A 24,124-nucleotide genomic window follows, 5' to 3' on the forward strand; every position below is an offset into this window, starting at 1 on the left:
CCCCAATTTACATCCAATCAGTAGTGTGTTCAGTTCAGTTGCTCAGTTGTGTCCGTCTCTTTGCGACCCCATGAATCGCAGCACGCCAGGCCTCCCTGTCCATCACCAACTCCAGGAGTTCACTCAGACTCACGTCCATCGAGTCGGTGAAGCCATCCAGCCATTTCATCCTCTGTCGTCCCCTTCTCCTCCTGCCCCCAATCCCTCCCAGCATCAGTCTTTTCCAATGAGTCAACTCTTCACATGTGGTGGCCAAAGTACTATAGTGTGTAAGCGTTCCCTATTCTCCACACCCTCACCAACACTTACCTTTTACCTTTTTGATAATAGTCACTCAGACAGGGGTGAGGCAGTATCTCATGATCGTTTTGATTTGCATTTCCCACATGATTATTGATAATGAATGTGTTTGCATATACTGTTGGCCATGTGTATGTCTACTTTTGAGAAATATCTATTCATGTCCTTTGCCTATTTTATATTCAGGCTATTCGATTCCTTTTTTTGAGTTTTATGAGTTCCTTACCAATTTTGCATATTAACCACTTATGCACACCTATTCTTCTATTCCCTACATTGTCTTTTCCCTCTGTTGAGTGTTTCTGTGCTCAACCTTTTTGGTTAAATGCAGTCTCACTCACCTATTTTTGCTTTTGTTGCCTGTGCTTTCAGTATCCAAAGAATCACCACCCACACCATTATAAAAAACTTTTTTCCTATGTTTTCCTGTATTAGTTTTATGGCTTCAGGTCTTATGTTTAAGTCTTTAATCTATTTTGAGTTGACTTATTTTTTTTTTTTTTACCATTTTTAAAATTGAAGTATAGTTAATTTGCAATGTTGTGCTGGTTTCAGGTGTACAGCTGTCTATGGACAAATAGATAAAATACTGTATATGCAATGGAATATTATCCAACCTTTAAAAAAAGAAGTAAATCCTGTCATTTATGATAATATGAATGAACCTAGGTGACATTATGCCAAGTGAAATAAGCTACACAAAACGGCAAGTACTGGGAGATCTTCCTTATATGTGGGATCTAACAGAGTTAAACTCATAGAAGCAGAGGGTTAGGATTGGTGGTTGCCAGGGGTTGGGGTTATGCAGGGGAGGGGAGGGATAGTTTAGGAGGTAAAGTTTCAGCCATGCAAATGAATAAGTTTGGGGATCTGATGTACACAATATGACTGTAGTTAATACTGCATCGTGCTTTGAATTTGCTAGGAGAGTGGACCCTAAGTGTTCTCACTACAAAGAAAAAGCAGAAAAGAAAACATAACTATGTGAGATGATGAATATGTTAATGAACTTGATTATGATGATAGTTTCACAACGTATATATATACCAAAACATACATACATTTTCTATAGTCCATGGAATTCTCCAAGCCAGAATACTGGAGTGGCTAGCTGTTGCAGAATCTCCCCAACCCAGGGATTGAACCCAGGTCTCCTGTATTGCAGGCGGATTCTTTACTAACTGAGCAACCAGGGAAGCCCAGGAATACTGGAGTGGGTAGCTTATCACTTCTCCAGAGGATCTTCCCAACCCAGGAATTGAACCAGAGTCTCTTGTATTGTAGGCAGATTCTTTACCAGCTGAGCTACCAGGGAAGTCCTTCCATTATCTATTACACCTCAGTAAAGATGGGGAAAATCAATTAGCATGTGAAAGGTAAAACAACAAAGCTTTTAGGAGAAAACACGGGAAACTACTGCTTGGATAGGACTCACAAGTTGTATTTCATTTATATGACTTTTTAAATTTTATATTGGAGCATAGGGCTTCCCTTGTGGTTCAGACGGTAGTCTGCTTGCAATGCAGGAGACCTGGTTTCGATCCCTGGGTGGGGAAGATCCCCTGGAGGAGGGCAGGGTAATCCACTCCAGTATTCTTACCTGGAGAATCCCATGGACAGGGAAGCCTGGTGGGCTACAGTCCGTGGGGCTGGATAGGGTCGGACATGACTGAGCGACTCACACACACACACATAGCCGATTAACAATATGGTGGTAGTTTCAGTTGGACAGCAAAGGGACTCAGCTACGTACAGACATGTATCCATTCTCCCTCGTATATAACTATTAAATTTTGCCTAATTCATAGGTTTCTCCCTCTCTTCCTTTTTTTTTAAACAGCTCTTATTACAATTTATTTAGTTGTTGAAGGAAAAGGGTTATTTGTCCTCTAGAGTTTTCCCTAGTTTAGATTTTGCCACCCTGCAGTTCAGACCTATTTGGAATTCTTATTTGAACAAAACAACAATTATGAAAAAAGTAAAAATAGAAATATAAAAAGTAATGAAATTATCAGGGAAATCTGAACACATGGATATTTGACAATATTGTAAAAATTAGTGTTAACTTTTTAATATGTGACGAGGGAATTATGGTTTTATTTTTAAAGGAGCTGTAATATTTTAGGTGTACACACTGAAGCAAAATAATATGACGTTCCAAAGGAATCTAATGGGCTGGGGGTGGGAGTTGTAGCAGCAGGAGTCTGGTAATTCCTTAACAACAGGCTCTTCCAGCACAGCAGTGGGAGCAGGGGAGAAGGCTTGATTTGTAGCACTTGCCAATTTCCATGATGTAAATACTCCCACTATGGTTGGCTGCAAACTCCCAGCAGTGTGTCATTGAACACAGAATTGGGAAGAGAATCTTGGGTCTTGGAACAGAACATGGAACTGGGTCTTGGCAGGCAGAGCAAGTCAGCTCCAGGACATCCCTGGTATCGGGCAGAGGTCAAACAAGATTAGCTTTGAGTCCATCCTGGTTGAACCTGAAAGATGAGTCCTTGAGGGTTCATTAATTATTCTAATTTTAAAAATTGAGACATAATTGACATACAATGTTATATTTGCTTCAGGTGTGCAATGTAATGATTTGACTTATTTATTGCACAATGATCACCACAATAAATTTAACATCCATCCATCACCACACAGTTTAAAATTTTTTGTGATGAGAACTTTCAAATCTCTCTTAGCAACTTTCAGACAATAATCTTATTAATAATAGTCATCGTGTTGTATGACACCCCCATCTAATTCTGTATATGCTCATTTTGTATCCAAATTTTAAAAACAAGAAAAAATAAAGAAAAATCCTAAATCTCAAGATTAAACTTTATTTTTTTTTAAACTTCCAGAGTAATGAGTGGCCATTGCAAATAATTATAAACAAGAATTAGGACTTCCCTGGAGGTCCAGTGGGTAGAAATCTGCCTGCCAGGGCAGGGGACATGGATTCGACCCCTGGTCCACAAAGATCCAACATGCCGTGGAGCAACTAAATCCATGAGCCACAACAACTGAGCCTGTGTGCTCTAGATAGAGCCCATAGCCAGTAGCAAGAGAAGCCACTGCATCACAACGAGAGAGTAGCAGCCATTCTCCGCCGCTTGAGAAAGCCAACTCACAGCAAGGAAGACTCAGGGCAGCCAAAAATAAATACGTTTATGAAAAAAAAAAAAAAAAGAATTACATGTAATCACATCAGTGGTCCATGAGAGACTTGCCAAAGTAAATTAACGGTAAAAGTGAGAGCTACGGTGTTACTCAGTGCCCACTACCTGCTTGACCTTGTTTAGTGCTTTACAAGGAATAACCCAAGGGGCTATTGTCATCCGTGTTTCACAAACAAGGAACCTGACAACCAGACAGCTGAACAACTTCCTTGGTCTACAATCAAGCAGCCATAAGGGGCAGTACTGGGATTCAAATCCAGATAATCAGGCTCCAGAGCCTGTGATTTTCAACTCTGACCTAAGACACTTGATTCAACAGCCAAATTTGTTGGATTGGAGATAAATCAGTGATGTTGCTGAAAGACAGTCAATATGTGTTGTACTGAATTCAGTCGCATCCAACTCTGTGCGACCCAGCCCGCCAGGCTACTCTGTCCATGGAACTCTCCAGGCAAGAATACTGGAGTGGGGTTGCCATTTCCTTCTTTGGGGGATCTCCCCGACCTAGGGATTGAACCCAAGTCTCTTGCCTCTCCTGCATTAGCAGGTGGAATCTTTACCACTGCTCCCCCTGGGAAGTCAATATGCCGTCCAGGAAATCCTTTCCCCATTACTGATTCACCCTGTGGACCTGTGCTGGACCAAATGATGTGCAAGGAGCTCAAGCTGCTGAGCACAACCCCAAGGAAGTCTGGGTGCCCTCCATGTCTTTAGAGCACACATTTTGAGACACAAATGTGGTTTTGAAATTAGGGACTTCGGGTCTTGCTGTGTAGGTGGTCTCCAGCCTTGCATCCCAGATTCCTTCCTCTCTAAAGTGAGAAATACCAACTGAGAGCCATGATTCTGGCTGGGAGGGCAGACTTGGGAGTAGCTTTAGGAAGAGAGTGAAAGAAAGAAGTACTTCCATCTAAGAATCTGGAATCAATGGCCTTGACCATACAGCCTAGAAGAGCACCTGTCATTCAAAGTCATGAAGAGTTTGAAGATGAAATACCTGGAGAAACAGGAGGGCCTTTCCATCAGTCATCTCTTGAAATTAATGAGATCATCATGGTGGCTCTTTCAATAAAAGGAATGTGAATGTAGACCTCCCTGACCCTACCTACCAAAAATTTTCTCATGGCTCTCAAGATTCCAATGCCTTAGATTCTTTAAGTTTGATGAACCCTTTAATGTAGTTTCATTCAGATGATTTGATGATGCATTTTCCCCTTAATTTCAAGCCAAAAAAAAATTTTTAGTACCAGATTGCAAATAGACTGGCCACTAAAAAGCTGTAGACCAGAGAAAGAGAAGCTCCTAAAGAAAAAAGTTATGACCAACCTAGATAGCATATTCAAAAGCAGAGACATTACTTTGCCAACAAAGGTCCATCTAGTCAAGGCTATGGTTTTTCCAGTAGTCATGTATGGATGTGAGAGTTGGACTGTGAAGAAAGCTGAGCATCAAAGAATTGATGCTTTTGAACTGTGGTGTTGGAGAAGACTCTTGAGAGTCCCTTGGACTTCAAGGAGATCCAACCAGTCCATCCTAAAGGAGATCAGTCCTGGGTGTTAATTGGAAGGAATGATGCTGAAGCTGAAACTCCAGTACTTTGGCCACCTCATGCGAAGAGTTGGAGAAGGCAATGGCACCCCACTCCAGTACTCCTGCCTGGAAAATCCCATGGACGGAGGAGCCTGGTAGGCTGCAGTCCATGGGGTCACTAAGAGTTGGACACGACTGAGCGACTTCACTTTCACTTTTCACCTTCATGCATTGGAGAAGGAAATGGCAACCCACTCCAGTGTTCTTGCCTGGAGAATCCCAGGGACGGGGGAGCCTGGTGGGCTGCCGTCTATGGGGTCACACAGAGTCGGACACGACTGAAGTGACTTAGCAGCAGCAGCATGTGAAGAGTTGACTCATTGGAAAAGACCCTGATGCTGGGAGGGATTGGGGGCAGGAGGAGAAGGGGACAACAGAGGATGAGATGGCTGGATGGCATCACCAACTCGATGGACGTAAGGTTGAGTGAACTCCTGGAGTTGGTGATGGACAGGGAGGCCTGGCGTGCTGCAGTTCATGGGGTCGCAAAGAGTCGGACACGACTGAGTGTGAACTGAACTGAAAGAAAAAAATGGTAAAAAGGTGAGGGGGAAATCAAACTGGTGCAGAAAGTTTTAAGGAGAATTTCAAGTTTTCTCGCCTTCTCAAAAGAAAAAAAAAGAATTATTGTCACTGAAGTAGCTGGAAGAATTCTTATTTGTCTCTAGGAACCAGAATCCAATGAATACATATTGCAGAAATGAATACATATTGCAAAAGAGAAGGGACCTTTCTTTAATTAGTAACTGGGAAATCTAAAAACCAGCAGATAATCCAGGTTAAATTCAAAATGATAGTACATGATAACAAAGCATTAAACCTTTACCCATAAAATTGTAACTCACAATCCATTGAAAAATCACCCCATAAAGAATTCCATAATTGCTTCTCTCTGCAACTATACACATCTCCATTTTCTTCATATCGAGGTTCAAATATTCTTATAATAGTTTCAGCAATAAATTGAAGTTGTAGTAGTAGCTTACCCTTTGCCTTATGGCTTTTAGTTTTATTAAGTAGTATTAATAATAGTAGTAGAGACACAATGAGGTCCCTGGTGTGTGCCTGTGATGAGTTCAATCGATCAAGGTTCAACCCTTGATGAGATCCATCGTGTCTTCAAAATAAAACTGTTATTTCTATATAAAAGAGGATTTGTTTCACATCTACATACTGAAGAGAAAAATTAAACTTATGTCACTTTTTACCCCCCCAATTAGGAGTTTTAAATTCAGACATGGAATTAACTCACCCTCACATATGACCATGATAAGAGCTTTTCCAGGCTTGATTCAGTGAATCTGCAGCAACTCAAACCTTTATCGTAAGATTTTAAATTCAGGTGAGTTTCAGGAGTCAGTTTCTGCCCTTGTCCTCAAAATAAGCAATTCTGCCAGTTTTCCTCTGCATTCCATTGTGGCTTTAAGTTCATCAAAGCTGGTTCCACCAGTTGGTGCCATCTGAGGAATCTTATTACCTTGGGCTTGCTTCTGCCTCATTTAGTTCTTCCCCCAAATGATACTGACCCTTTGTTTCCTGACCCTGATGCTTGATGCACCTCTTTACAAATGAAGAGATGAACTGAATTGTAGTAAACAAGATCCAGACCACAGAACGTGGGGTTTAGGGACAGAAGGCAAAGGATGAGCATCACAAATCAGTCAGTATGTTTCTCTAGTTAATAGAACAAAGGAGAAGACCCTTCAGTAACTCATTGGGAATTGAAGAGGCATTTGAGAGCACTAGGTCTCTTCCTGGTTCGTTTTTTTTAAAGGCCTTGGCAGAACAGTAATAAAAGGACCCTTCCTTAACACCACCGGGAGTGAGAATGGATCCGACAGCCAGCAATGCTCAACCTTCCTGAAGTCGGGAACAACAAATTTCTGTTCTCATCACTGTTATATAATTTCGTTCTGAAAACTGCACTTCCAGAACAATGAGACAAAACAATAATAACAAATGGAATTAAATACATGAGAAAGTAGAAGGTAACATTCTCATTATGTGTGGATGAGATGATTGTATGACTTTAGAAAATCCCAAAGAAAGCTTGCAAGAAAATCCCAAAGAAAGCTTGCAAGAAAATCCCAAAGAAAGCTTGCTAAGTGTACTACAGTATGAAATTAACACGAGCACTGGGCACCAAGCGCTTTAATACTCACCTGCTACATTCCAGTAGAAGATAACATCTATGGAGTAGTTACCCTGGGTCAGGCACTGTTTAATTCTTTGCTACTCATAAACTATACAACTATAGCAATAAAATTTTATACTTAGTGTTTATTATGGGCTAGGCCTTGTCAAAATACTTCAATACTTTTGACAATTGTAAGAGGCTTTAAATCCTCTTTGTGTCATATGATATTATAGATTAAAAATGTGTTGTTACCACATATATAACATAGCTTATAATTACACATATATGTGAATTTATACATTATCTATTAAATTATATATAATGTGTTATACTATGCATTATAAATTTTATTTTATTACCAATTAGTCATGGTTAGATTTTTACATTAGTACATACTTGTATAACATTTCTCATGCTATAATTACATATATATAAAGTAATATATTACCAATTATATAATTTATTATGCTATACTGTATTTTGTTATATAGATTAATATCTACTCGTGTGTTACATTTAGGGCCTCCCATGTGCCAAAGCGGGAGATGCAAGAGACTCGGGTTCGATCCCTGCATTGGGACGATCCCCTGGAGAAGGGAATGGCAACCCACTCCAGTATTCTCGCCTGGAAAATTCCATGGACAGATGAGCCTAGCAGGCTACAGTCCGTGGGGCCACGAAGAGTTAGATATGACTGAGCACACACAACAATATGCTACATTACTACATATATATTTCATATCATAGTTACATGTGTATAATGGATACAATTGTACACATTAAGTTATATACAGCTAAACTACATCATTACTACATTATGTTTTCAATCACACCATCTATGGAGGAGGAAAGTGAGGTACAGGAAGGCATCCTTCATTTGAAGTCACGAGGCTCCTGGAACTCCCATGCCACTCTGCTCTGGCTTCAGAATCACTCCTTTTTTATTTTTGGCTGTGCTGGGGGCCACAGGGCACGCAGGATCTTAGTTCCCACACTGGTGATCGAACTGGTGCCCTCTGCAGTGGCAGCGCTAGTCCTAACCACTGGACCACAGGGAAGTCCCCAGAACCCCTGCTCCTAACCTCTGCGCTCCCTGCCACCCTCTCTGGCGCCGCTGAGCTCTCCATTGACTGTGGGGACCTCTACCTGCTCTGTGCCTGGAAAGAGACAGGCACGGACAGACACTCTGCATCTCCTGCATTGGCAGGTGGATTCTTTACCACTAGCTCCACCAGGGAAGCCCTAATGTTTCTGCCAAGGGTCAAAAGCTCAATGAGCATGTCATGTGTGATTTTAAAATTCCAAATGGCCCCATTCTCCCAGCTACATGGTACTGAAGGTGGGAGGAACATGTGGAAATGCAGGGCGCGTGCAGGACACAGAAAGGGAGGCAAGGCCATTGGACTTCTTCCCTCAGGATTGTGAGGAAAGAACCACTGGTGACAGATGCTGCAGAGGAAGCATATTGGGGGAGCAGCAGCCGGACCACTTTGGAGCTGAAATGGTAACCAGGAACCGGTGGGAGAAGCCAGGTAGCCGAGCTGGGCAAATGGAGCTGATAAGCAGGTAAGCAGAGGAGACACCCAGGAGAAAGGTCCTGTGGGCAGCTTCTGGGCTCTCACCAGCCCCCCAGGTCCGTGCCTCTGTGGGTGGTCTGCATTCCCCTCAGCCACCACTCCATTTCCTCCCCTCCCACACACACACACCTTGATTACTTCCAGGGAGTCTATATTTCTTGGTGGCACTAGTAGTAAAGAACTCACATGCCCATGCAGGAGATTTAAGAGACACAGGTTCAATCCCTGGGTTGGGAAGATCCCCTGGAGAAGGGCATGGCAACCCACTCCAGTATTCTTGCCTGGAAAATTCCATGGACAGAGGAGCCTGGCGGGCTACAGTCTTTGGGGTTGCAAGGAGTCAGACGCGACTGAAGCAACTGAGTGCACACACACATATTTCTTGCAATAATTGGTGTGTGTGTTAGTCGCTCAGTCGTGCCCGACTCTGCGATCCCACGGACATAGAGGTCCATGGAATTTTCCAAACAAGAAGACTGGAGTGGGGTGCCATTCCCTTCTCCAGGGGATCTTCCTGAACCACGGTCTCCTGCATTGCAGGCAGATTGTTTACCGTCAATAATTAGACCCACCTTGAAAACCACCTGATGGTTGGGGACAGAGTAATCGCACTCAGAGTTTATAGCACATGTATCAACACCACCATTAACCTCTTATAAAGTAAAACCAGAAAAAGGTACAAACCACCACCACAAGAAAAACTATAAAATATTTAAGAACAAATTTAACAAGCGCAGGTTTTTATTAGATGAAAACTGTAACTTTACTGAAATACAGAAAAGAAAATTGGAATAAATGGAAAAAAAGAAAAACCTTCTTTGTGCTTGGCTAGGAGGATTCCACATTGAAAGATGACAATTCTCTCTAAACCAACCTCTAAATGTAACACAACCTCAGAGTACACTTTTTTTTTTGTTGTTGCTCCATGTGGCTTGTGGGATCTTGGTTCCTCAACCAGGAATCCAACCCATGGCCCCTGCCATGGAAGGGCAGAGTCCTAACCACCGGACCTCTAGGAAATTTCTTACCCTGATTTTTTTTTCCCTACTCTGATTTTTCAAAAGCAGCTAAATGATGCTATGTAGCTCACCCTGGAGATTGTATCATACAAAAGAAAAGCAGATAAAATTCTGAAAATGAAGGTTATGGACAGAAGACTTGCCAACTAGATATAATAATATTCTAAATATTACAACCATGTGATAAAGAGACAGAGCATTAGAACAAAACACAAGTCCAGAGAAGAGACTAAAGTATTTGGAAATCTAATATATGATCCAAGTGGCATTTTAATGCATTGGTCAGGATTCGTCGGTTACATGTTAACAGAAACTCAACATGAAATAGCTGAAGCAAAGCGGGGATTGGATGGAGATTCATAACACTGCAGGAAGATCAAGGGCGGATATCTGCATCTTGGATTTATCCTCCCAGTTTTTTTCCCCATATGGTGAAAACCCTGTCCCACGGCCCAGTTCTTCCAATCTCACCATCAAAACTTGACTGAGAAGCAAGAAACAAGCAACAGACCAAGGGCATACCTTCACACACGCTTCCATTTGTATGAAAAGCGTGCGTGCGTGTGGTGTTGGGGGAACATGTGTATCTGCGTACGTTTAAACTATGCCCACCCCAGCAGGATGCAGAGTAAACAGAAAGTATTGGATGCCTCCAGGGAGCAGGTGCAAGGTGAGAATCACTTTCCCTTTACTGGACCTCAGGAAAAGCGTTAAGGACGGTCCCCAGGTCACAGCCCGGCTATCACTGGTCTGTGCAGGTGCATCTTGTTTTATTGATCTACTTACTCCCTTTTACCTGCAATTTCCCTTTCCACCATTGCCAGCAATTCCAGGATGTTAGATGTCCAACCCTTTGGGGGGTGTGTGTGTGCTTGGGGAAAATGTGTAAATTGTCTGGGGGCACATTTTTTTAAAAAATGAAGCAAGTTTATATATTAAAACAGTGCATGCACCGCAAGGGGCATATCAGATGTCATTTACTTGGACCCATTCTGCATTTTATGCACCTTCATCGAATGAAACTCTTACAAATGATTGGCTGTGGCTTTGAAGCCACTTATCTTGAATTTGCATGTTAGTATCGAACATGCTTCTTAATAGATATATCTGCAATATTTTGAAGAGAATACATGCATTTGCCCAGTGTTTGCATTTGTCCAATGAGTTTGTAACTTCATTTTTTAAATTTATTTTTAATTGGAGGGTAATCAGTTTACAATATTAAATTGGTTTCTGCCTATATCCATATGTACCCTCTCTCTTGAGTCTCCCTTCCACCCCACCCCATCCCTCTAGGCTATCCCAGAGCACCAGATTTGAGCTTCCTGCGTCAGGCAGTGAATTCCCAGTGGCTTCTAATTCCACATATGGTCACGCACGTGTTTCAGTGCTACTCCCTCAATTCATCCCACTCTCTCCTTCCCAATGAGTTTGTAACTTTGGATTTGACAAATGTGATCGCTCTAAGAATAAGTGGAAAACAAGTTGATGTCTTTAGGATTAAATATGTTAGTTACTATGCTAGTTATCTTATGGTATCTCATTAGTCACCCCAAATTAGATGGTGTATGGCAACATGTACTCTGATCAACCAGCAACAACAAACCTGGATTCAGATTAACCACCAAACTAACCACAAACATAACAGACTTAACCCACCACTCATTATTCCTTCAGATTTCACTTTTAATCTTCTATGCTTGTTTTTTTATTCTCCTTCAGGGATCACAGTTCACTGTGCATCAGTTTCCAATAATCCCAATGGACTCTGTTTGCCTATCTTCATTCATTAAAAAAAAAAAAAGATTTGGATAGATTGGGTGCTTCCCAGGTGGCACTTGTGGTAAAGAGCCCTCCTGCCAATGCAGGAGACAGAAGACAGAACTTCCTGATCCCGGGGTCGGGAAGAATTCCTGAAGGAGGGCATGGCAACCCACTCCAGTATTCTTGCTTGGACAATTCCAGGGATAGAGCCGGCTGGCAGGTTATGGTCCATAGAGTCCCAAAAAGTCGGATATGACTGAAGCAACTTAGCATGCATGCATGTTGGATAGGTCAGATGTTTTTAAGATTTTTCTTGAGGTATAGTTGATTTATAATATTGTGTTAGTTTCGGGTGTGCAGAACAGTGATTCAGTTATATACATCTGAATCTAAAGAGTAATATACATCATTTATATTTATATATATTGTTAGATTTTTTCTCTTATAGGTTATTACAAAATATTGAGTATTGCTCCCTTCAGTCATTCAATTTTACTCATTGTAGAAATAGGATGGTTGCTCTGCTGAGAAGCAGCAGCTTCGTTCTGTTCAGTTCAGTCGCTCAGTCATGTCCGACTCTTTGCAACCCCATGGACTACAGCACGCCAGGCCTTCCTGTCCATCACCAACTCCCAGAGTTTACCCAAACTCACGTCCATTGAGTCAGTGATGCATCCAACCATCTCATCCTCTGTCATCCCCTTCTCCTCCTGCCCCCAATCTTTCCCATCATCAGGGTCTTTTCAAATGAGTCAGCTCTTCGCATCAGATGGCCAAAATATTGGAGTTTCAGCTTCAGCATCAGCCCTTCAATGAATATTCAGGACTGATTTCCTTTAGGATGGACTGGTTGGATCTCCTTGCAGTCCAAGGGACTCTCAAGAGCCTTCTCCAACATCACAGTTCAAAAGCATCAATTCTTCAGCGCTCAGCTTTCTTTATAGTCCAACTCTATTTACACATGACTACTGGAAAAACCACAGACCTTTGTAGGCAAAGTAATGTCTCTGCTTTTTTAATATGCTGTCTAGGTTGGTCATAACTTTTCTTTCAAGGAGTAATCATCTTTTAATTTCATGGCTACAATCACCATCTGTAGTGATTTTGGAGCCCAAAAAATAAAGTCAGTCACTGTTTCCATTGTTTCCCCATCTATTTGCCACGAAGTGATGGGACCAGATGCCATGATCCCACTTTTCTGAATGTTGAGCTTTAGGCCAACTTTTTCACTCTGCTCTTCCACTTTCATCAAGAAGCTCTTTAGTTCTTCTTTGCTTTCTGCCATAAGGGTGGTGTCATCTGCATATTTGAGGTTATTGATATTTCTCCCGCCAACCTTGATTCCAGCCTGTGCTTCATCCAGCCCAGAATTTCTCATAATGTACTATGCATATAAATTAAATAAGCAGGGTGACAATATACAGCCTTGGCATACTCCTTTCCCAATTTGGAACCAGTCTGTTGTTACATGTCTAGTTTTAACTGTTGCCTCCTGACCTGCATACAGATTTCTCAAGAGGCAGGTCAGGTGGTCTTGCATTCCCATCTCTTGAAGAATTTTGCTCAGTTTGTTGTGATCCACACAGTCAAAGGCTTTGGCATAGTCAATAAAGCAGAAATAGATGTTTTTATGGAACTTTCTTGCTTTTTTGATGATCCACCGGATGTTGGCAACTTGATCTCTGGTTCCTCTGCCTTTTCTAAATCCAACTTGAACATCTGGAAGTTCACAGTTTATGTACTGTTGAAGCCTGGGTTGGAGAATTTTGAGCATTGTTTTACTAGCGTGTGAGATGAATGCAATTGTGTGGTAGTTTGAGCATTCTTTGGCATTGCCTTTCTTTGGGATTGGAATGAAAACTGACCTTTTCCAGTCCTGTGGTCACTGCTGAATTTTCCAAATTTGCTGACATATTGAGTGCATATGTGCTGGTATATTGCTCCCTTCAGTCATTCAATTTTACTCATTGTAGAAACAGGATGCTTGCTCTGCTGAGAAGCAGCAGCTATAGTATCCAAATTCCATTTTTCATATTTCCAGGAATCTTCAACAGAACTTTCACATCAGACCAAGAATAGTTTATCAAATATCTTTACATCAGGAGCTTGTCAGAACTGCCCTCTCTGAACTTCCCTTTATCCTGAGCTGCCCTTGACATATTGACGTGAGGATGTAATGCTGATTCTTGTTTCTGACCCCACTAAGCAACATGGGGTATGTTATGTTTAATTTATATAAATGGTGTTATGGTACAGATCTCCTTCAGTTTTTTATCTCATCCAACACTTTTAAAAAAGTATTTTACTGAAGTAATAGTTGATTTACAATGTTGTTAATTTCTGCTCTAAAGGAAAGTGATTTAGTCATACCTATATATGCATTCTCTGTCATATTCTTTCCCCTTGTGGCTTATCACAGAATATTGAGCGTAGTTCCTTGTACTATATAGTAGAACCTCGTTTGTCCACTCTGTGTATACTAGTTTGCATCTGCTAATCCCAAACTCCCAACCCATTCCTCCCCCTGCCGCTTCCCCCTTGGCAAGCACAAGTCTGTTCTCTCTGTGCATAAGTCTGTTTCTGCTTCATAGATAGGTTCATTTATGTCAGATTTTAAGATTCCACATATAAGTGACATCATATGGTATTTGTCTCTTTCTGACTTCATTCAGTATGGTAATCTCTAGTCCATCCACATTGCAGCAGATGGTATTTCATTCCTTTGAATATGTGCAGAACACTCTTGTGTGCTTTATCCATTCGTCTTGTCGAAGGACATGTAAGCTGTTTCCATGTCTTGACTGTATAGTGAAGGACAGGGAAGCCTGGCATGCTGCAGTTCATGGGCATGCAAAGAGTTGGACATGACTTAGTGACTGAACAATGACTGAACAGCTGTTTTTAAGATCTATCCCCAACGCTGTGTATGTGCCTGGTCCACAGCTTCCCCTGTGTACATGTATCAGTGAGTTAGAGTAGGTTACACTGTATCAGTCAGTTAGAGCAGATTACACTGCAGTAACAAATACTCCCCAGATTACAGGCATATCTTGTTTAATTGTGCTTTGCTTAATTGTGTTTTGCAGATACTGCATTTTTTAATAAACAAATTGAAAGTTTGTAGCAACCCTGTCTTGTCAGATGGCGTTAATGCTTTTTAGCAATAAAGTATTTTAAAATTAAGGTATGTACATTGCTTTTTTAAAACACAATGATACACATTTAATAGACTACAGTATAAACATATTTTTATATGCACCCTGAAACCAAAAAAATTCATGTGATTTGCCTTATTGCTGTGGCTTAGAACTGAAAGTGCAGCATCTGAGGTATATCTGTGTAATAGTTTAAAACCACAAAGGCTTATTTCTCATAGATGTTGCACATCCACTGCAGATAAAAACACCAACCCTTGACTTCCATTTGCAGCTGACATCCACTCTGCCCACATTCTCACGACCTTTCACTTTTATTTCACATGGTCCCACCTACCTTACATGGCAGGGAAGTTCAGTCCCACCACGTGGTCATGGAAAGGGAAAGCTGGAGTATTTGTGGACAGTCCTAATGACCACCAGGGACACTCTGGCTGCCTTCAACTCCCTGTTCCCCCAAACAATGGCGTGATAAACATATGGAACAAACCTGTATTTGTTCCATACAGGCCCATGGCCACTGTTTTAGACATACACCCAGGTGTGGGATTGCTGGGCAGCAGAGCACATATTTCATTTCCCTCAGGAGTACCAGGTGATTCTCCAGATGGCTGTCGCAGTCTGAACTACAAGCAGGCACAAAAGTGTGTCTATCCCCACATCCCTCTGAAGTGGAGGAAATAACCACCTTTCAAAATTTTGCCAAATAGGGATAAAGTGATAACTACTATTGTTCTTAATGTGGTCTCTTGTTTCTAATGAGTTAAAGCATCTTTTCACATACTTTTCAGCCTTTAAGATGCCTTCTTCTATAAAGTGCTTGTTCATAACTTTTTCTTATTTTTTTTTTCCTATTAGGGTTACTATAGTTCTATTGTTGATTTTCAAGAGTTCCTGGTAGAAATTTTTAACTGTATGGCCTTCAATATCTTTTGGATTTAAACAACATGAATATACTTCTGTCCCCCCAGAAAGTTACATATTATTTTAATAGCTCACATATCATCTCCCAACACTTTGGGGGGGAAAATTAAAGAAAGGAAGATAGAGCAGGCTTGAATCAGAAGCCATACCTGAGCCAATTGAAGTGGGCTGAGAAGGTGAGACTTATACAGTGACAACTTCTATTTAAACCACAAAGTTGAACAGAAGAAAAAATTTTTCCCAGAAAAAAGGGGAGGGTTGAGGGGGAGAGGAAGGGAGGGATGCTCTTCTTTTGGGCAGACAAAATAACAGATGATCCCTGGATTGGCATTTGATATAAAAATTAAGGCCATACATCCATCAAGATTCTTTTGATTGCAAACGACAGAAACTCAACTGAAACTAAGTTTTAAAAAAGGAATGTGCTGGTTCAAGTAACTCAAAAGTCCAATGGATAGGATAGCTAGATCCAGGTGTTCCAATAATATCTTCAGGTCCCCATCTTTGATTCCATCTCTCTGATAAGCTCCCTCCAAGGTAGGCTGTCTCCAACAGCCAGACACACATAGAACCTTAACAGCAGCAGCATAAAGAAAGTGGTTTTTTCTTGATCTCTGTGGTAGAAACACATCATAGGGAGGAATTCTGATTGGTCCAACCTACAAGACACACCCTTTTCTAAACCAATCACTGTGGCCAGTGGGATGGAGTTGCCTGATTGGTCAGATATGGGGTCAAGGGTAGATGATGGATAAGCCACTTCAGACACAATGAGAGGGTGCCCCATAGAAAAGAAGGAGAGAGTTCTTGCCAGAAGGAGAGAGAAGACATGTTGGACAAGCAGAACCCAGAAATACCAGATCAAGGCCAGATTTCTACCTCATTCCTTACATCAATATGCATTCCATATGGACCAAGGACTGGGGCGAATGGGAAGAAACCACAGGAGAGTGAGAATCTTTCAGGTGACTGAAAGAATTAGGGGCTCAGCAAATGCCCTTCCAACCAAGACACTAAAATCAGACACTATGATGACAAAGACTGATGCCTTCTAAACTTCCATAGCACAAACACAAAACAATCAGACTCTCCATAGGCAAGATCAAGAGACAAACTGAGAGGAAAACATTTGTAACCCACACGTCAAAGTACTGGGATCCCATATGTGCCAAAGAGTGCTTAAGAGATTCAGACAAGGTGGACAGCCGCATGGAAAGCTGAGAAAATGACATGAATTAATTCAGAAAGTGATGGTGCAAGTGCAAAAGCTGTCTGAAAGATAGGAAAAAAGATAAAAGTTTAAAAAAATTGCCAACTCTGGGTAGAAATATGAATGTGCTCAGACTTCTCCTTCAGGCCCACCCTCCAAAAGCAGATGGAGTCCTGGTGTGCACACTCTGAGCCCGAGGAGTGGCCAAGGGGGTGGACAGAGCTTGGAGGTGTGGGCTGGGGTGTTGACACATGCATGTCCAGTCCCTTCAGGGTGGGACCTAGACAAAGATGGAAGAAGGTGCAGACCCAGGTACCTCTGTTTATACTCTTGATTCGGGTCCCTTGGATGCTCAAGGGGTGGATCATTCAGAGCTTTTGAGCGCCAGGTTAGATTTAGGGACATTATCCTAAGAGCAACAGGAGGCCCTCCTAAAGGATTCTTGGTAAAGAGAAGGACAGAAATAAATTCAGGTTTTTAGAAGATCCTTCTGGCTTCAAGGGGGTGAATGGGTGTGACATTAGAAAGGAAGAAGAGGGAAGGGTTGGGAGAGTGCTGTCATAATTCAAAACAGAGACGATGGCAATTTACATTGGAAAAACAGGAAAAAGTGAGGAGGAGAGACAAACATGGTCCTGGATGCTATATGGGGTTGGAGAGAGCAAGGGATCAGGGGTCACTTTTTAGGCTTCTGGCACCTGTTACTGGTGGGCAGTGGCGCAGTCTATTGGGACAGGGAGCTGGACAAAGATTCAGCTTTGGTGGGAGGTGGGGAGGGAGGGGGGAGAGGAGACCACAGACACATCGAGCTCATTGCCTTTGAGACATCCAAGCAGGGATGCCAAGCAGGCAATCAGATGACTAGGTCCAGAGCTCTGGGGACAGGCTGGGTTGAGGAGACACGTGGCGTCAAGACTAGATTTTACATCATCCAAGGTGCCACCTACTGGAAGCTTTACCATTATTTCAGATAACACTAAGAAAGAAGAAAAAGCACTGATATTCAGCTATACTATGCCCCAGACTGAATAGTTCTGATTTCAGATAAAATGTGAAAAAAAAATGCATCAGAGAATTGATTAAATTGATTGTTAGGGTGTAAGTCTGGCTTCTTCTGATGAACTGAAGTGACAGGGACATGGTGTGATCGAAGGTCCCTTCTGTGATGTGGAGAAGCTGGAAAAGGTACTATGGCCTTGCTGCACGAGGGGTCCTGGGGCCCCTTTGCGTATCTCTCCTTCCACTTTCTGGTGCACCCATCTCCAGAGCTGTTTTCAATTTGCAAAACTAAAACTCGGACCCCATTAAACACTAACCCCACATTGTCCCGACTCCCTAGCTCCTGGCAACCACCATGTGATTTTCTGTCTGTGCATTTAACAACCTCTGGTTCTCTTTAGTATGCTCATCCTCAGAACCCAGCTGCCCTACTGGGAAGAAGCCTGAAGTAGTTCATGAAGAGGTCACTTGGGTCCCCAGCCCCTGTTCCAGAGACCACCGGCCAAAGTTCAGACACTGGAGCAGAAACAAGCTAGCCCCACTGTGCTCAGTCTGAATTCCTGACCCAAAGAAACCATGAGAATAATCCATGTCACTAAGTTTGGGGATCATTTGTTATGTAGCCACAGTAACTGGGACAGTAGGTAATTCTCACAAGCAATTTCTATGTGAAGGAGAGGAGGAAACTCGGGGAAGGGGGTGACCCAAGGAAGGTAAGTCAAGGACAGCTGGTCTTTGTTTTGTTTCTTTAAGATGGAAGCAATCTGAGTATGTTTTACAACTGAGGGGAAAGAAATACCCATGTGAGGAAACTTGAATGACTTCCCTGGTGGTCAGTGACTTAAGACTTCATGCTCTGAATGCAGGAGGGGCCCAGGTTCAATTCCTGGTGAGGGAACTAGATCCCACAGGCCACAATGAAGACTGAAGATCCTACATGCTGCTACTAAGACCCAGCACAGCCAAACAAATATTTTTTAAAAAGGAGACTTGAATATTCAAATGAAATAGGACAAGTCCATGGGTAAGTTTTTCAGTGGATTGGGTTTGATCCCTGCCAGGGAACTAGATCCTGCATGTCACAACTAAAGATCTCATATGCTGCAATGAAATAAAATACACTTTTTTTAAAAGGAGACTTGAATATTCAGATGAAAGAGGCTGTGTCCATAAGGTAAGGTTCCTGATGCGGTAGAGTGGAGGCGGTTCTAAACACAGGTGGAGGGCTAGCCCACCTGTGAGGAGGGACCACTTCCTTATTATCAGGTGTAGGAAGGGTGTGCTGTAGGAGAGGACCAGGTGTTCACAAGGCTATACCTGTAACGTGGAGAAGGTGGTGGGGCAATTGTGGGATAGCCGCTCTATTCTCTGTGAGGACGTGAGTGGGGAGGGTGAAGTCAGAGGTTTGGGGAGAAAGTTAGAAACATCTCTGCAAAGAAGGGGAGGATATGTTGACCTGACAAAGCAGCAGGACATGAGGACTGATGGCTTACTTGATGCTGGTGATTAGGAATCTCTAGGAAGTCAGGTGACCCTGGTATGTGCTTTTTTTCTCTACAGGAATTATCTACCCAGGTGCAGGCATGATGGAGTCACCCAGGGCTGAGGTTCTAAAAGCGCATGTGATAAGATAACAGGGCAGTGGAATCAAGGCTTTAGCAAAAGAATGATTGTACATGATGCAGCATGAAAATTAGGCTGGAGAAGGACAGAAATTACGGCAGGTTGGGGCAACTGAGGCATTTTGACTCAGCATTCCCACTTCTACAAATTTATGTGGAAAAGAACATTGTGCCTGAGTGTCCAGCAGTTAAGACTCGGGGCTTTCACTGCCGTGGGCCTGGATCTAACCCAGCTTGGGGAACAAAGATCCCATAAGATGCCCATGCTCAGTCACTTCAGTGGTATTCAACTCTTTGAAACCGGATGGACTATACCCTACCAGGCTCCTCTGTCCATGAGATTTCCCAGGCAAGAATACTGGAGTGGGTTATGATTTCCTACTCACAAGATGCACAGTTACCCCACTCCCCCCCCAAAAAAAAGAGAAAGAGTACTGTGAAAAAAGAGAAAATGTGGACCACTTCTGGTTTCCAAGTCCCTATGTAAAGAACTTAGAAACAGTCACTCCATCCTAACAAGTAAAAAGCTGGGCAGATTATTAAAAACAAAGAAAACCCGACAACTCTTCTTGGATATCTAAGATGGAAGAGGACACAGAACAAACTTCTGCCTTGAGACTGGAGAGACCAAGAAGCAAATGCAGCAATCGCTACTTACCAGAGTGAAACTCACAGGTCAAAACCCTGGGGACCAATGTCATGCAAGAAAAGCTGAACTGTAATTGAAAGACTGCTGGAGGCTCGGTGTGGATAACTCTGAGCTTAAAAACCTAAGACCACAGGGGTAGAGGGACCCCCAAATATCATGAGATTCACCAGCAGGAGCTCAGCAGTGGTGGGGGGCCCCAAATATCATGAGGTTTACCAGCAGTAGCTCCAGCAGTTCCCCCTAGTAGTAACAAGTACCTGAGAAGAATCCCCTCAGGCTACCAGCACGAGAGGGAGAAAGGAACCATTTTAAATACTCAGTACAGTCTGTTCTTCTTAACAAGGCCTGACCCTCAGGGGAAGCAAGTACCAGCACCTGGGGAAGGGAAACACCCAACTGTAGTCCGTTGGCGTCATTTGGTTCGGCCTAAGTGTAAGGAGAGGGCTTCCCTGGTGGCTCAGAGGTTAAAGCGTCTGCCTGCAATGCGAGAGACCTGGGTTCGATCCCTGGGTCGGGAAGATCCCCTGGAGAAGGAAATAGCAACCCACTCCAGTACTCTTGCCTGGAGAATCCCATGGATGGAGGAGCCTGGTGGGCTACAGTCCACGGGGTCGCAAAGAGTCGGACGCGACTGAGCGACTTAACTAACTAACTAACTAAGTGTAAGGGGATCAAACCAGTCAATCCTAAAGGAAATCAGTCCTGAATGTTCACTGGAAGGACTGATGCTGAAGCTGAAACTCCAATACTTTGGCCATCTGATGTGAAGAGCTGACTCATTGGAAAAGACCCTTATGTTGGGATAAGAAGGCAGGAGAAGGGGATGACAGAGGATGAGATGGTTGGATGGCATCACTGACTCAATGGACATGAATTTGAGCAAGCTCCCGGAGTTGGTGATGGACAGGGAAGCCTGGCATGTGGTAGTCCATGGGGTTGCAAAGAATGATCCCATGGACTGAGTGACTGAACTGAGCTCAAGTGTGGAGGAACACGGGTGAACTTCATGGTCCAGAGACACAAGCTCACGAAAGACTTAATCACAGGCTACAGGACCCTTCCCCTCCCCTACTCCTCACCACCATGTTACTAAAGGGCTATTTACAGCATTTCTTTTTTACCTAGTACATCATATATGCCTATCAAGAAAAGAAACACCTGCAGCAAAGAAAATTTTAAAAGGCATACGAAATGGCAAAAATCACAATCTGAAGAGATGGAGCAAGCATCAGAACTAAACATGGCAGAGATGTTGGAATTATCAGACCAGGAATGTAAAACAATTAATATACTAAGAGCTCTAATGGATAAAGTAGACAGTAGGGAAGAACAGATGGACAATGTCAGCAGAGAGATGCAAATCTTAAGAAAGAACTAAAAAGAAATGCTAGAGTTAAAAAAAAAAAACTGTAACAGAAATGAAGAATACCTTCGATGATGGGCTCACTGGAAGACAACATGATTCCAGGAAGAGTCTCTGAGCTGTAGGATGTACCAATTTGTTGTATTAAGTGGCTAAGTTACGTCCAACTCTTCACGACCCCCTGGACTGTAGCCCACGAGTCTCCTCTGTCCATGGGTTTTTTCCAGGTGAGAATACTGGAGTGGGTTGCCCTTTCCTTCTCCAGAGGATCTTCCCAACTCAAAGATCAAACCTGTGTCTCCTGCATTGGCTGGTGGATTCTTTTACAGACAGAATCCTGAAAACCTGAAAAGCAAAGAGAACAAAGACTTAGTTGTGTAATGTGCATGGAATACCAGGAGAAGGAAAAAAAGAGCAGAGAGATATTTGAAATGATACTTTCAAGAATTTTCCCAAATTAATGTTAGCAGGCCACCCATCCAGGAAGCTCAGAACACCAATTAGGATAAATGCCAACCCTCCTCCCCACCCCAACTCCGGATAACCCCTACACCAATATAGATCATTTTCAAACTACAGAAAATCAAAGATGCATAGAAAATCCTGAAAAAGCCAGAGGTGGGTAAGGGGTTGGGGAGGGGAGGCCCATCTTAACTAAAGAGGGAAAAAAAGGTAAGAATTATATTTCACTTCTCCTCATGCAAGCAAGAAGAGAGTGAAATGAATTATTTAAAGTGTTAAGAGAAAACCCCACTAACCTACAATTCTTTATTCTGGGACATTATCCTTAAAAAATTAAGGAGAAATTAAAGATTTTCTCAGAGAAACAAACAAAAAAAGTAAGGAACTCTGTTGCCAGTAGACCTGTCTTGCAAGAAATATTTAAAGTTCTTTGAAAAGAAGGAAAATAAAGTAGTCTACATAAAGTAAGGAAGAGCATTGAAGTAGAAATAGTGAAAATAAATACTTTCTATGTTTTTTAACTTGGCTGGGCCTCGAGACATGTGGGATCTTAGTCCCCTAACCAGGAATTGAACTCTCACCCCTGCATTGGAAGAATGGGGTCTTAACTACTGGACTGCCAGGGAAGTTACAAAACTTCTATTTTTGATGTTCTTAGTATAGCTAACAGATAATACTTTGTTGAAAACAATAATAGCAACAATATATTTGATTATGTCTGTTAATGTGCATATATGCTTATATGTGATCAGGTATAAACAAAATGAATGATAGCAGTAATACAGGGATAGGAGGAAGAAATCATGAATAGTTTCTTATTAAAAGGCATTCACACTACCTGTGAAATGGTATGATGTTATTTGAAAAATAATTTGGATTGGTTGTAACTGTAGCCTGCCAGGCCCCTCTGTCCACAGGAATTTCCAGGCAAGAATACTTGAGTGGGTTGCCATTTCCTACTCCAGGGTATATTTCTGACCCAGGGATCAAACCTACATATGTTGCAAACTCTATTACAACTACCGAAAACAGTTGGGGAAAAAAGTACAATTGATAAGCTAAGAAAAGACAGCCTTCAGAATGGGAGAAGATAATAGCAAATGAAGCAACTGACAAACAACTAATCTCGAGAATATACAAGCAACTCCTACAGCTCAACTCCAGAAAAATAAATGACCCAATCAAAAAATGGGCCAAAGAACTAAATAGACATTTCTCCAAAGAAGACATACAGATGGCTAACAAACACATGAAAAGATGCTCAACATCACTCATTATCAGAGAAATGCAAATCAAAACCACTATGAGGTACCATTTCACGCCAGTCAGAATGGCTGCGATCCAAGAGTCTACAAGTAATAAATGCTGGAGAGGGTGTGGAGAAAAGGGAACCCTCTTACACTGTTGGTGGGAATGCAAACTAGTATGGGGAACACATGTATACCTGTGGTGGATTCATTTTGATATTTGGCAAAACTAATACAATTATGTAAAGTTAAAAAATAAAATTAAATTAAATATATACATTAAAAAAAAAGAAAATAGAGAAAATGGAATTAAATACTCAATTGAATTGACAAAAGACACACAAAAATAGGAACAAAAACAAAGGCAACAAATAGAAGACATTAAGGAATATAGTAAATATTAATCCAATTATATCAATAATCACTTTGAACATTAGTGGTCTAACTGTACCAATTAAAAAACAGATTGTCAGAGTGGATAAAAGCAAACAAAAAGATCGAAGTATATGCTGCTTACAGGAGATCCTCTTTAAACATAGAGACACAGATTTAAAGTACAGTTGACCCTTGAACAACATGGGCTTGAACTTCATGGGTCCACTATATGCAGATTTCTTTCACAAAGTATGTACTACAGTACTACATGATCCAGGGCTGTTCGAATTCATTGATATGGTGAGTCAACTGGAAAGTTGTACCTGGATTTTTGACTGCACAGAAGGTCAGCTCCCCTATACCCAAGTTGTTCAAGGGTCAACTATAAATGGATGAAGGAAAATACACTATGCTAACACTAAACATTGGCACCCCACTCTAGTACTCTTGCCTGGAAAATCCCATGGACGGAGGAGCCTGGTAGGCTGTAGTCCATGGGGTCGCAAAGAGTTGGAAACGACTGAGTGACTTCACTTTCACTTTTCACTTTCATGCATT

At 42.0% G+C, this 24,124-nt stretch overlaps 1 long non-coding RNA gene across 1 annotated transcript in view; it reads right to left on the minus strand.

The window, feature by feature from the left end:
* Positions 1-20,652, minus strand: part of LOC123329192 — a 35,360-nt gene extending 14,708 nt beyond the window's left edge. The window contains exon 1 of the long non-coding RNA XR_006544510.2: positions 20,129-20,652. This is a non-coding gene — a long non-coding RNA (uncharacterized LOC123329192). The remainder of the gene's footprint in view (positions 1-20,128) is intronic.
* Between the last annotated feature and the right edge of the window lie 3,472 nt (positions 20,653-24,124).

Source organism: Bubalus bubalis, chromosome 14, assembly GCF_019923935.1.
Source record: "Bubalus bubalis isolate 160015118507 breed Murrah chromosome 14, NDDB_SH_1, whole genome shotgun sequence".
Taxonomy (NCBI): Eukaryota; Metazoa; Chordata; class Mammalia; order Artiodactyla; family Bovidae; genus Bubalus; species Bubalus bubalis.